Source organism: Petaurus breviceps, unplaced genomic scaffold, assembly GCF_028583685.1.
Source record: "Petaurus breviceps papuanus isolate PSGF00001 unplaced genomic scaffold, PetGlider_PUasm1.0 90792, whole genome shotgun sequence".
NCBI classification, from domain to species: Eukaryota; Metazoa; Chordata; class Mammalia; order Diprotodontia; family Petauridae; genus Petaurus; species Petaurus breviceps.
In genome coordinates, this window is record NW_027187347.1 from 7,367,011 (window position 1) to 7,382,635 (window position 15,625).

Here is a 15,625-nt window from a genome sequence, read left to right on the forward strand (position 1 = left end):
AATGTACTTATTATCCTTGGCAGCTCCATGATGATACAGCAAATGTTATCCTGGAGAAGTGGACTCTATTCCAGGCTCTTGTATTAAATTTGCATAATTTTAGGTAAGTCATGACTTCTCTTATCCTATTTTTTTATTTGTAAAATGAGGAGTTTGGTGTTCTAACATTTGAGGAGCACCTAGGTGACAAAGTAGACAGAGTGCTGGACCCAGAGTTGGTAAGACCAGAGTTCAAATACGAAGCCTCAGACACCTTTTGTGACCCTGGACAAGTCAGTTAACTTCCCTCAACTGTATTTTCCTCAAATGTAAAACAGAAATAATAATACTACCTTCCTCCTATGTTGTTTTGAAGGTCAAATGAGATAATATTTGTACAAGTCTTGATACAGTCCTTGGTACATAGTAGACACATTATAAGTGCTTTTTTCCATATTTCTTTCCTATTCCATATATTCTGATCTCCATCAGTAGGTTACAGTAGTTAGAAATTTGGAGTCTTTCAGCAAAATTTCCAAAAGTTTCCTTCCCTCCCCATTTAATGATAAAAAAACCATCTACCCTAGTAGAACTAGCATTGGAGAAGCTGCTTGGGCATGCCTTTTCATAAGAAGGAGGCAATCAGTAGGAACTTGCTCCCTCACTCTGACTCCAACTTGTTCTTCATTGCCTTCTGTACTTAATCCATGCAGAGCCAAATGGGTAATAGTATATCCCACCTTGTCAACAACTAAGCAACTCAATGATGTTGAACAATAGATGACTCTTGCAAATTTCAATGGTTTACATGAAATAAATATCATATTCAAGTGCAAGAAATCCAAACACAACCAAAGTCAAATAACTATAGGCTCTTGTTCACACACCTTTCTCCTAGAAGAGGCTAAAAAAATCAAATGTCAAGGTGTTATTGTGGAATAAGCGATGTTGAACTTACCACCTTGGTACTCTTTCCATCTGAAAATGGGATAGGGATGGAAAAGTCATTTTCCTTGAATTTAATAGATCTACCCTGCATCATGGATGGCCTCAGCAATATCAGGAAGTCCATTCTTACAGGATGTGTTTCCTATTTATTTTTTCCCCTCATTATCCATCCTTGATAATAGTCAAGTCATTGTATAAACTTCCTCTTGTATGAGTCTTCCTCTGGATCTAGACCCTTCCAGTCAACTCCTGATGCAGAATGAGCTGCCCTAATCCAATCCATTAAACATTTATTAAACACCTATTATGTACCAGGCACTGTGCTAAGCACTGGGGATACAACAATTAATTAATCATGAGAAAACTAATAAATTTAAAATTAATAACAATATAAGTAAAAATAATAAATAATAAAATTAATAAAAAGAATGACAGTCCCTGCTCTCAAGGAACTTACAATCAAAAGGAGGAGAAAATACACAACAGAAGGGAGGAAAGAAAGGGGTGAATGGGGGTATCCTTTTGGGAAGTTGAAACTAGACATAGCAGTAAACGGAAGTGGAGTGTGCTTAGAGTCCACTTTCTGCTCTTTGTAAAGAGAGACCTTGGGGAGAACTTGTTTCTCCATCCTCTAGTCCTCCAATCAGAGCAGAAAGTAGTTGGGGGGATGTAGAGTCGTCCAAGCCTTAAGCTAGTAGCATGCTTTAGAAGCTTTGAGCTTATCCAAGAGGAGCATCTTGTTCCATGGACTTGAAACCAGGCAGACCAGGTTATGTAATACCTTGTTGGGTCTCTCTGTAGAGCTATATGCCCTCATAAAGTTGTGTGACTAGCAGCTGAAGGACTATACCTACAGTCACTGAAGTCCTTCTCTGATGCTTGGTAATGTTCTGGGGGTGACCCTGGGCTTACAAAATGTATAGCAGCAGAGCCTAGTCTCTTAAAGGCCTTAAATAAAGGTCCAGCAACATCTATCATCTAAGGACCAATGTACATAAGTTTAGAGACTAAGCATGATGTTTGTCTAATGATGAGAGTTTTTTTCATTTGTTTTGTTTTGTTTTGCTAAAAGCAACTCATCAAGACTTAACAAAGCATGAAAGAGTTGCTATCTTCACCAGTGAAGGGATGACTCGTGATAGAATCCATCCCCATCCACCCCTCCTTTCCACTCATCTCTAGACACACACACATACACACACACACACACACACACACACACACACACACCCATGTGGAATATAAGTCCTGGAATTGTCTCTGTATCACTAACATCAAACAGTGCCTAGCATATGACAGATATTACTTGTGGATTAATTAGTCTATTAATGAAATCATGCAAATTTTGAAAAACATGTTTATGATACCAAGGGAAGGCCCATAGTTCCTTTCCTTTTTCACTGATTTTCCTAAGGAAGGAAGAACAGAGATTAAGCAGAAGTAAGTATATAAAGGTAATAATTATGGGTTTTCAGTTATGTAAATGTCAGAAAATATAAGTAATGACTCCCAGAGAAAATATTGCTGAACATTTTGCACTCATAGAATAGAATATTAACATCATATATGTTAATGAAAATGCTATTTGCCAGGGTGTCTGATTGTACTTGCATAGCGAATCGTAATTTTAAGTTACTTGCCTTTTGTGTGATTAAAATCTCAGTTTCATATTAATTTTGTCCGTAATTCACTCCTACCTTGTGAATTGTTCTAAAAATGAACCATTGTTACCTGGGCTTAAAATACTGCAAAAAAAATTACATGAAAGCATTATTGACTCAATTAACATTCATAAAAGACTTGAAAACAGCTTGAAATGACAGGGAGATCACACAGTAGGACTTTATGTTGTCAAACCCCAATTCACACCTAGTGTTAGACAGACATTTAAAATGATATATTTAGCCATTTTGTTGAGTAATAAGAGTATATCCTATTGAAGTTATTTCTTGGCAGCTTTGCTACCCAGGCAGATGTGCCATCCATCACAGTACTGATTAAAAGCTCTTTCATTTGGTATGGGAGAGCTGCTGATAATAGTGCTTTGAAATTTCTCTTATGGTGACCCCTGGCATACTGCTGCTTACTGATGGCAGATTTATGTCAATCTTCTGCACCAAGAGAACTCACTTAGTTTCCCATTTCTATCTCAGAAGCAAGTGATCTCAACATACAAGTTGGCCAAGTCGAGAAACAAGCAGACTTCTGAAAGAACCTTGGATATTTGCTGTCTCTAATGAAAAATGAGAACACAGTCAGTCAGTCACTCAACATTTATTGAACCCCTACAGTGCCACACACTGTTCTCAACATTGACAATACAAAGAAAGACAAAAGAACTGGAGGAGCTCAAAATATAATAGGGAAAACAACATTTAAACTATTATCTACAAACAAGTTATATGTAGGATAAATAGGAAATAAGCAACAATGGGAAGTCACTAGCATTAAGAGATTGGGAAAAGATTCCTGTAAAAAGTGGTATTTAGAAGCCAGGAAAGCCAGGAGTGGAGATGAGGAAGGAGAACATTTTATTTATGAAGGAAGAGAATGCAAAAATGGTCAGAGTCTGGAGATGGACATGGAATGTTTTGTTTGTGGAACTGCAAGGTGACCGGTTACACTGAATCACTCTGTGTGTGTGTGTGTGTGTGTAGGGGAGGAAATGTAAGAAGACTAGAAGGGTGTGTGTGTGTGTGTGTGTGTGTGTGTATGGTGGGGTTCTAGGTTATAAAGTCTTTTGAATACTAAACAGAGGATTTTATCTTTGATCTTGGAGGTGATAGTGATGGCATAGCAGCTAGAGGGATGACCTTGTAGTCAGGAAGTTCTGGGTTCGAATCTTCTGAAACAATTATGTGAACATGGTAAGTTATCCAGTCTCTTGGTGCCCTGGAGAAATCTGTAAGAATCTTATGTTACACATAGTCATCTCTCTGCTTTGGTGAAGAGAATTTCCACATGAGAATTTCTCTGCACGGATGAAATCACAAGATTGGACAAATTAACTAATGAAAATATATATGGATCATCACCAGTTCCTATCTAGTTTGAAGGCTGTGAGATGTCCTAAGTATCCTCCCCACCCTGTGGTCTTCTAATGTCCCAAGTTTGGTTTCATAATAGAAGAGGACAATGAGTAAACAAAATAGCGACTGTATCTCAATGGTGCATGCTGGTAATTGATTTAATGAAGGTTTGACTGGTTTCTGTGGGTCCCCAGGAAACTTGGCAAAAGGGATTGTGTTCATAATCCGCTTTAATCAGCTTTAATCTTCCACCTCAGTTTCACCATGAATTAAGTGATTGATTTTTTGGTCTCTTGAAAGGAAATAACGACCTCCTGGGATGAATCTTGGCAGCTATCCAAAGACAAAAAGAAATTGAGGGCTAATGGTATTTCTGCTTGGAGGTGTGTGAGCTTTCTTAGTTTAAAGCAGACACTTTTCCTTCCGGTCCCACACATCCACATATGCTCTGGTGCAACCCAAGTCCTGGCTGGCTAATAAGGGATCCTCAATTGAGGAGACCTTAAGCTGTACAGCTTACCTTGACAGGGCCACAGTGACCATCATGAATTCAAGTTGCATTAACAGTTTCAACTCGCTGTGAGATGCTTGCCCTGGATACTGTGATAAAGGAAGTAACCTGTTTTGTTCGACACCTGCTTTCATTTGTGGGACCTTCACACTCAATATGTCTTTCCTGGACTGATGCTGGCCTGGTGCTTTCATGCTTGCCTGCCTGGCAAGATCAAAACCTTCCTTCCTGTATTTCCTCTCTCCAGGGGCCCCAATGTGACCTAACTAATCAGATGAACACAACTAGGTTAGTATATAAATGGAATAAGGCTTTATTGTGCATTAATAAGAAGGGACTTTGGAAACAATGTCTTGTTATTTAGCCCACTGGTGACACAAAGAGTAGAATTTTGAGCCAGGTAGGAGGGAGGATAACAGCACAGTAGACATCTGATGAAGATATTTTGGAAAAGGTTGACATTTCAATCTTCCTCAAATTTTCCTCTCCCCAAATTCTCCTGAACATTACTCAAGTCAAATAAAGTCAAGGCAACAAAAAAAATTTTTTTGGAGGTAGGGCAATTAGGGTTAAGTGACTTGCCCAAGGTCACATGGCTAGTTTTTTGTGTTAAGTGTCTGAGGTCTGAACTCAGGTCTTCCTGATTCCAGGGCCGGTGCTCTATTCACTTCACCACCTAGCCACTCCCCAAGAATTTTTTTAAGTGTTTGCTACATGATAGGCACTGAGCTAAGCAATGAGAATATAAAACCAAGGAGAAACAATCCCTTCCCTCAAGATGCTTATGTTGTAATAGGGAAAGATATCACATAAATAGAAGCTGGAAATTGGAAGGAGGAGAGACAAAGATATCTGATGAGAGGGCATGGTAGAAAAAATTCAGCAAGAGAGGCATACAGACAGTAGAGGAATGAAGTTATTTCTTGGCAGCTTTAAATGGCCTCCTTAAATGGAGATTCTAGGAGGAACTAGGCTGCAGTGGCACTGGATTGGGGGGAAGAGTAGGGGTAGTTCCAATGAGAGAGGTTCAGAGGTAAAGTGAAGTTACTTTTGCCCTTATCCTGACCTCCTGTCTCTCAACTCTTTCTTAAGTTTCTAATCCATCTGGGGTGGCTAGGTGGTGCAGTGAAAAGAGCACCAGCCCTGGAGTCAGGAGGACCTGAGTTCAAATTTGACCTTAAACACTTAACAATTACTTGACATGTGACCTTGAGCAAGTTACTTACCCCCAATTGCCCTGCCTTCTCCCCTTCAAAAAAAGCAAAAAAAAAGTTTCTAGTCCAACAGTCCCATGTGGGTTTTACTTGCTTTACTACCCAAACCAGACCACACAGTTTGCAATTTCAATGGTGCCTTCTCCAACACAAAGAAAAAACCCTTCTCCCTCTCCTTTGTTATATGTCATCTTCATCAATATTCAAATCTAGGTATCTGACATAACCCATTTTCTCTGCTCTTATTGTAAAGTTCTAAGCATTGCACATGAAAATGTCACCAGACTTGGAGTAATATCCATTCTAATAATTTTTCCTAATTTCAACTGAGTCCTCAGCTCTGTTTAGCAAACTTTTTATCTGTATCTTGGCTTCTTGTAATATTTTCCATAGTGTCTATATCAAATCTCTTCTGTTCCCTTCCAATCCAGCTGCCATGTTTAAACCATTAACTTTCAGCTAACAATTCTGTCTCCTATTCTATTTCCAAACTATGCATCCTCTCTTCAACCACTGTAATTTGACTTTGGCCCTCACCACTCTATAGAATTCATTCTCTCAATAACCTAGTCGGCAATAACTAAAGATTTTTTTTCTCTAGATATTTGTTCTTGTTGACTCCTCTGTAGCCTTTGATACTATTTCTGTTCTTTTTTCTCCAAATGTTAGTTGCACATTACATAATACTTAACTATCAATTTTAAGAACTAATTATGTTGATATATTTTGCTTTGGTGCATTAAAAGTACAGCAAACTACCTGCTCTGTCTTTTTTTGTTTGTTTGTTTGGTTTTGTTTCCTCTTTCCCATTGTTCATTCCATCTGATACAATCCTTCTTTATAACCTGACTAATGTCTAATGTGAAAGTATTTGCAGATCCTATACTTGATTGTATGCCACCATGGTGAGGGAGAAGGGGAAGGAGGGGGAGAAAATTTGGAACTCAAGGAATTGTGGTAATGAATCTTGTAAACTAAAAGTAAATAAACAAATTAATAAAGACCAAAAATGATTTTTAAATGTATACTGATAAATAACCACTATAGTATGTACCCATTTTTTAAAAAGCTAAGCAAAATGGTCTAGTATAAATATGGAGATTATGAGTAGAAGTACATATAATTTTCTATTTCTCTAAAACTGACCATTTGTTAAGAGAACGAAAGTGGGTTTAACCTCAGCCACTTGGAACCAGCATTGGCCATTGAATTCTACCTAAATTCTGCTACCTTTTATCATTTCTTCCACTTATATTATTGTTGTCATTTTATATGTCGTTCTTTGGATTCTGCTTTCTTCCCTTGGCAACAGTATCAGTGCAAGTCTTCCAATATCTGTCATGCCATACAATATAATGTTATTTCATTGCATTCATATAGCTATATTTGTTCAGTCCAACAATTAGGTTAATAGTTTCCAGCTTATTTCTATTAAAAATACCAAATAGCAACATTTGACCTTGTCCATCATCCTTTCATTATTGGAATTTTCCTCCTTTGTTTTCTCTAACACAACCACCTCATGATTCAATTCTATTGAGTTGAATAAATATCTATTAAATTCTTTTTTATATTCTAAGCATTGTGCTGGTTACAGTGAATGTGAAAGAAAAAAGTGCCAGAGTCCCCCTGCCCTGCTACATTTTACCATAGCAAAACACAGATAAATAGATCACTGTTGAAGCTCATAGCGAGTGCTAAATAAATGCTTATTGAATGGACTAGCTAATCAATGATGATATGAAAGAAAGTGAGCGTGTTTTGTTTGGAGAAAAGAATAATTAGAGGGAACATGCTAACTGTCTTCAAGTATATTTGGAAGACTATCTTATGGAGGAAGAGGAGAAATATTTGAAAGTTTCAGAGGTGATTTTAGGATCAATGTCAGGAAAAACTTCAAACTTCTTCACTTTTTTTTTGCCTTTTGGAGGGCAATTGGGGTTAAGTAATGTGCCCAAGGTCACATGGCTAGGTTTTTTTTTTTTTGTGGGTGTTAAGTGTCTGAGGCAGGAACTGAACTCGGGTCCTCCTGACTCCAGGGCCAGGGCTTTACTCACTGCGCCACCTACCTGCCCCCAAAACTTCAAAATTCTTAATAATCACTGTGTTTTTCTGTCATTTTTTAGTTGTTTCTGACTCTTTGTGACCTTATTTGGGGTTTTCTTGCAAAGATACTGGAGTAGTTTGCCATTTCCTTACAGATGAGGAAACTGAGGCAAACAGGGTTAACTGACTTGCCCAGGATCACACAGTTAGTAAGTGTCTGAGGCCAGATTTGAACTCAGAAAGATGAGTCTTCCTGACTCCAGGTTCAGCGCTCTATCCACTGAACCACCTAGCTGCTTTGTAAACAATTGGAGCTATCTAAAAGTGGAAATTGCTGACTTAAAAGAAAGCCATTTCTTCCTCCTTAGAGTAGTCCCAGCAGGAGCTGGACATAAGGTATGTTAAAGAGGCAGCTCGGTGGTACAATGGATAGATCACTGGACTTAGGAATGAGAAAGATCTACTACAACCCTGGGCAAGTCACTTACCCTCTTGTCTGTCTCAGTTTCCTTGTTCGTAAAATAAGGATAATAATAACACTTACCTCCCAGTGTTGTTATGATGAGCAAATGAGATATTTGTAGTGTTTTATAAATCTTAAAGGGCTAAATAAGTGCTAGATTTTTATTATTACATTATAATAGGAAATCTTTTTGCTGTATGGGTTGGACTAGAAAGCCATTAAGGTCTCTGCCAATTCTCAATTCTGTGATTCTTTGAGTAAATATAAGATAATTTGAAGAGAGAAAGAGAATACTTAGAACTTAGAATAAAACTTTAAGGTTTACAAAGTACTTCACAAATGTTGTCTCATTTGATCTTCAGAACACCCCTGGGAAGGTAGGTGCTATTATTTTTGCAATTTAACATTTGAAGAAATTGAGGCAGAAGTTAAATGACTTGTCTAAGGTCACACAGTAAGTAAAGGTCTAAGGCTGTATTTGAACTCTAGCCACTGGACCACCTGACTCAAATAAAGCTCATTCAAATGTCTTGTCCTAAGTACCATTGCAGCTGTTGATCCAGAATCCAAGTTCTACATTTACACAGATGGGGTACAATCTCTGGGATTTCCATAACTTATTCTTTGATCTCCCCCTGGAGGACGGAATGCTGCTGCCCAGATAAGCACTTACTATAGGCAAGGCAATGTCCAGTCACTGGAAATGTGAAACCCAACATGAAACAATTTTTGTCCCCAAGGAACTTAGATGTTACCAAGGAGATAAAACAGTTTTACAGGTAAGCAAATATGAAGTAATTTGAGGTGGGAGAGAGAACTAGAAATCTCAGAAAATAGAGGAAGCTTTCTTAGAGGGGGTGGCATGTGAACTAAACCTTGAATGAATGAATGAGCATTTATTAAGTATGTATTAGGTATCCAGCTAAATGCTGGGGATATACATTTTTAAAAGTTGAGCCAGTTTATGCTTTCAAGGAGCTTAGTCTCTGACTGAGGGAAGGCAGCACATCTAAGATTCATTCTAAGAGTCAATGAATAGGCCAAGAATTAAAGGTTCTTCAGAAGAACAGATGGCAAAGCCCAGGGGTCCTTCACCTATGTCAGTAGGTCAAATAACAGTGCTGGGACTCTGCAAGCTGCAGAGGCAGGACAAGTTGGAAGGCCTGGCAGATGTTAGAAGGCAACTGTCAGACGAATAGTAAGGGCCAGTGGTCCTCAGTCTCACTGGAATGAATGGGGTTGGTGATTCCCATCTGATCTGAGGCATGTGAACGGTTAAGCAGGCTGGATGGGTTTTAAGCAGCACCAAAACAGGGGAAGAGGAGAGAAGGGAAGATATGAGAGGGAGGGTACTCTAAGTGGCAGTGTATCTTTCAGCTTCCTAGCTACCTTGAAGGGACCTGGGGCAGAGGTAAGAGAGAAGTACATTCAAGGTATAGGGATTGTTGTCAATCCTCTATTCTCAAAGAGGACCAATTACGGCAGGAAGGTGATGTCTTGACTTGCAAGTGAGTTGGATTTAATGAGGCAGGGCTGTGCAAGGTCATCAGTCTCACTCTCTCCTCCAGAGTTATCTTCTGAGTTCAATGATAAAACACAGGTCAGGATGATGGGAATTCCCCACCCCCCTCCCTTGCCAAGGTATAGGGAATGATTTATGTGAATATACCAAGGTATAAAAAAGAATATCAAGTATGAAGGACAACTGGAAGAATGTGTTTAGTTGTACAATGTGGGAAGGAAAATAATATGAAAGAAAGATAGTCTGTAGATTGTGGGTGCTCTTAAACCAGGCTGAGAGGATTTTATATCTTATCCTAATGGTAATAGGGAGAAATTGAAGGTCTCTGAGCAGGAAAATGACATCGTCAGGAAGATTGCTTTGGCAACTCTATGGAGAATAGATTGATGGAAGAAAGGAGAAACTGGAAGCAAGGAGGTGATTACAAAAATCCAGGGGAAAAGGGATAAGCTCCTGGAGTATTTGAATGTTGTCCTCTGGAGCACATGGCAAAAAAAAGAGGGATCAGACTTGCTCCCCTCAATTCTAGAGGGAAGAACTAGAAGAAATGGGGTGAAAGCTGCTGAGAGACCGATTCTGGCTCTGTGAGAGAAACAAATCTTTCTAACAATAACAGCTGTCTTGAAGTAGGATAAATTGTCTCATCTGTGAGCTTTCCCTCTTACTGGAGATTTTCAAGCAAAGGATGTTATTAGTGATAGAATAGATGGCCTTTAAAGTTCATCCTAATTCTAAGATTCTATAATTCTGTGAATTAATGAGACAGGTTTTTAAAATCCTATTCAAGCCTGAGCTTTTCTTCCTTCTCTACTTGGTTCAGTCTTTCCTAGCTGACACTCTGTTGGGTGGTAGCCTCTCTTGGGTGGGGGGAGTGGGAGGAAACTTTCTCACAGCCAGTAGTCCCCAGTTCCTGCTGGGGTGGATTCCTACTTTTTTCTGCTCAGAACAGCTGAGACATTCTCTGAGTCACTTAGGTTAAAAAAGGAGGTAAAAAAATGCTTGTTGAATTGTTTTTTATTATGACATATGATAAGTCCAAGAGACATAATTTCTGGGTAATTATTTTATTAATTACAATTAATGAATAATTAATGAATAAAAAAGGATGGTCATTTGGCTTTCTTTCCTAAACCAAAGATGAATCATAGAGGCCTCTCAATGCTTGTTGTTGTTATTATTGTTTGTTCTTCATTCTTGAATAGGAGGTGATGCCAGGAAGGTGATGGGCTATTACTTGCAAGTGAATTGGATTTGAGTGAGGTAGGGGTGTCCAAAGTCACCAGCCTCTGTTTCTCCTTTGAAGCCATCTGGGTCCAGAGGCAAGATCTAGATCAGCATGATTGGAGATGGCCTTTTTTTCCCAGTTGGTTTTTTTTTTTTGAAGGGGACGGCAGGGCAATTGGGGTTAAGTGACTTGCCCAAGGTCACATGGCTAGTAAGTGTTAAGTGTCTGAGGCCAGATTTGAACTTAAGTCCTCCTGATTCCAGAGCTGCTGCTCTATTCACTGCACCACCTAGTCACCCTAACCTTGGCCTTTTTAAGCTAAGGGCTTTCCCAGGTATTAGTTTGACTGACCTCTCAATGTTTTTATGCCCTTGGAAGAATAGGTGTTCTCAACATGCAGCAATCAACTCTGGTTAACAAAGAGAGGATGATTATTATAATGAGAGGTGGACCTATGCTAATGAGGGACTGGGGGACAGCAACTTTGATTATGGCACTCTTATACCTCTCTACACAGACCACCCCCAATAGATCCAATACATCATTTTTTTTTTTGCCTAGATACTTTCATTGTAAGGTTGTCTAGTTGGGTGTGGAGACCATTCCACCTAGGATGAAATGGTCTAGGTGGGGTAAATTTTCGAGGAAGGTAAGTAATCTCCTTGAAAGATTGGATTTTGAATGAGGAAATAGGAAGGAGGAAAAAAAACTAGATTCCTCCCCTCCCTAATATTAACTGGTTGTTAATATAAAAGAGAAATAATAATTTCTCTCATTCCCCCATTTGATTCTATTGAGAGTCACATTCTCTTCAATGAACTAGCAAAAATTTATTAAGCACCTGAGGCAGCTAGATTCATAGTGGATCTCTATTCAGTATGCCCTGGAGTCAGGGGGACCTGAGTTCAAATCCAGCCTCAGACAGTTGACTAACTCTGTGGCTCTGGGAAAGTAATTTAACCCCAATTATTTGAAATTTATATATATATATATATATATATATATATATATATATATATACATATATATGTATTATTAAGTGACTACTATGTGCTAAGTATTGTGCTAGATGCTAGGGATACAAAGATAGAGAATGTTTCAATCTGGATCATCAGGGAATGTACATTGTATTGGACAAAGCTCCCCTTCCTGAAGATACCCTGTTTCAGTAAACATCGTGTCCCCAAAGTCTTAGTGCAATTTTAAGCTGTTAAAATTAAAAATGCACTAGGATTTTTGAGACACCTTATATAAGGGAACTACATAGTATTCTACCCTATTCCACCTAACCAGCACCTAGGCTTGGACTTGCTAAGTTCCCAGTTGCCACTGAAAAAACCTGGAACATCTTCTTTCCAGCTGTGCTTCCAACCCAGCTCCCCTTTCTTTGCATTTCAAATGTGGTTTCCCTTATGGTCCTTCCCATCCACTTCATGGATTAGCTGTCATAAGTGCTATCAGTTCTCCAGATTAGCTAATGTTTTGGCCATCAATAATAAAGGATCTTTTTTTTGACAAGTCCCAAATTCATTTCTTCAGGTCTAACCTTTTTTTTCAAGACTCCAGACTCAATTTTTGAAAACTGTCTGCTGCAGATGGTTACTAGGGTATTTCATCACAGAATAAAACTCAACAATTTTGAAATCAGGACTGTGCTGGTAAATGCTTAACAACCATCTCTCTGGAGAAAAAAAAAATTGTATACATGACACACTATTAAGTTTAATATGCATTAAGATTTTCTTCACCACTGTCTTAAGTCTACAGCCAACAAAACCATAAATCAAGCCTTGATTTGTAGCATTTGCCTATTTCTGAATTGTAAATGCTAATACTGAAAATTTAACCATCAGCTGGTTCAAAGCAACTTTCATACCCCTATAAAATCAACCTTATCATCTCTTTGCCTTCCTATTACCTCACCTCCTCCTTCCTGAGACTTCTTTATTTCTCACCACCAAAGTCCTTGGCAATGTCGATTCATACATGAGAAATATATATATGGTTTTATCAGTGAAAACGACAGTAAAGAACATGTGTTACTACCTCTTCTGCCCTGTATCTTAAGAATTGTGGGTCCTTTCCACCTAACGCAGCTGGAACTTAGATAGATAGATAGATAGATAGATAGATAGATAGATAGATAGATAGATAGATGGATGGATGGATGGATGGATGGATGGATGGATGGATGGATGGATGGATGGATGGATGGATGGATGGATGGATGGATAGATAGATAGATAGATAGATAGATAGATAGATAGATAGATAGATAGATAGATAGATAGATAGATAGATAGATGGATAGATGGATGGACAGATGGATGGATAGATGGATGGATAGATGGATAGATAGATTGATAGACAGAGACAGACAGACAGACAGACAGACAGACAGATAGATAGATAGATAGATAGATAGATAGATGATAGATAGATAGATGATAGATAGATAGATAGATAGATAGATAGATAGATAGATAGATAGATAGATGTAGATATATAGATATATATATATACTTCTTTCACCTATTAGAATGTGAACTTCTTAAAAGCAGAGATTTTCTAAGTTTTCTACTAGTATTAGTTCTTAGCAAAGTGCTTTGTACATAGTAAGCATTCAATAAAATCTTTTTTATTCATTCATTCATTCATTCATTCTATTAATAACTCCAACATTCTCCTTGCTCTCTCACACTCTTTCATAAACAAACAAAAGCTTCCCTCCCTCTTTAGAAAATGGGGCTCATTATTTTCTTATATCTAGTGTTTCCCTTTCATAGGTTTGGAGCAGAGTTGAGGTTCCCCTAAAAGAATGGAAATTGCTGACATTAGCATGCAGGTGAGGAGACAGTATTCATAGCTTTCAGCTTCCTCTTCTAAATGTTAGGCCAGATGGCCTGAGGAGGAGTGAGGAGGAAGCGGGGGAAGAGGTATGAGGAACACAGCTGTAATGGCATTCTTTTTTATTTGAGAAAATGGAAAATAACCAAAGGCCACGATATGTTCTGTCTGTCATAAAGCCCAGGGCCTATGGCCTGGGCATTGTCTTTATAAGAAAGGAGGACTGACCTATGCTATAGCATAATTCAAACCAAAGAGAGCTGTTTTATTATTGTGCTTTTCTTTACCTGGCCTGGAAGCAGGCTGATCAGGTTTGTATCAGCAAGACTTAAGAGGGCCAGCTTCAAGCGTGTGGGCCCTGACAGGCCTTTGGTTTATATGTGACATTTTAATGATGAGAAGAGTGAAATGTAAAAGCAAAGTCAGAGGCAGGTGTTGTCTTAACTGTATAAACTGAAATGAGTGAGAGCAAGCCCAGGGGAAACATTCTACCCCTTTGCTATAAGACCCAACATCCTCAGGCAGGCAAGTTACTCACTCTGGGTTTACAGCACCAGCAAGAGTATTCAACCTCAGTCTGCTCCTACTTTCTTTAATAAAATCATTATTTTAGGCAAAGACCATTACTGGTCTTGTGGCTCCCATTGAGCGTCAAAATCTCAGCTACACATGAACACTAACTTATTTAGGGACCACTGACGGCTACAGAGCCCAGTCAAATCGGGTCATCCATTTGTGATACCTCCTGGCACAAGTGCACTCTGATCACAGGCCCTTAGTTCCTGGGGAAGCAATAAGATGATGGCAACATAGGAAGCTTCCAGGGAAATCCAATATCTGAACACAATATGAGATTGTAGTCACAACCGAATGAGAATAGATTCATTTTGTTTTATTTCCCATTTTGTCACCTGCTTCTTGGGGAAAGAAAAAAAACAAACCCTAAATATGATAAATTAGAATCTTTGGCCCAGCTCTGGGTACAGACCAGCTAATATTCCCTCTACAGCTCTGTACCTTCCATCTGTTAGTTAGGTGAACTCCTTAGTGTGGAGGTTCTCTACTAGCCTTTTATCCCTATACCATACCCAACACATACACATTTCTTTTTCTTTCAATACCCAGTGTTTGTCAGATTTTAACAAAATATTTTATTGAGAACTTAGCTGTGACTTCTTAAGAATCAACAGACAGATAGATTTCCTAATAGATCAGAGCTATAGAACAGGAACAGATCTAAAAGTCACAACTCAATTTACGAATGAAGAAACTGAGACTCAGCAGTCTGCCAAAAGTCCCCCGGGTGGTAAGTAGCAGAGCTAGAATTTGAACACAGCTCCTCTGCCTCCAAATCTTGTGCTCTTTCCAAAATTAATAGGAATTTTAATGATTATTCTATATGAGATAAATTTGCCCAGAGAAAACAAAACCATCATCAAGAAAAAAAGTTAAAAAGAAAAAAAAAAGAGCTCAATATAGTACATAGGAGATGCTCAGTATATACATATGAAAGTCTCTTGTGCCTGCCTCTCTTAAGGAGCCTGATATTTTTATTTTAGTATGAACTTATCTGATCATGTGTTGATTAAGATGGGGAGAATGACAATTCAAACATTTTTTATTGGCAAATCAATGTAATCAATGCACTCATTTTTCAATGTATTCATTGCCAAACCAACATTTTTTTAGTTCAGTTGCTTCTTGTTGTTGAATTTGGTTTTGTTTAAGGGTAGGGCTTTTTACAAACTACTTTAAGAGATTAAAGAAAACTGAGCAAGCTCTTCTTGTCAACCCAGTTGTGTGAGGCTAAAATTAATTTACTGTGACATTGATTTTCAAAG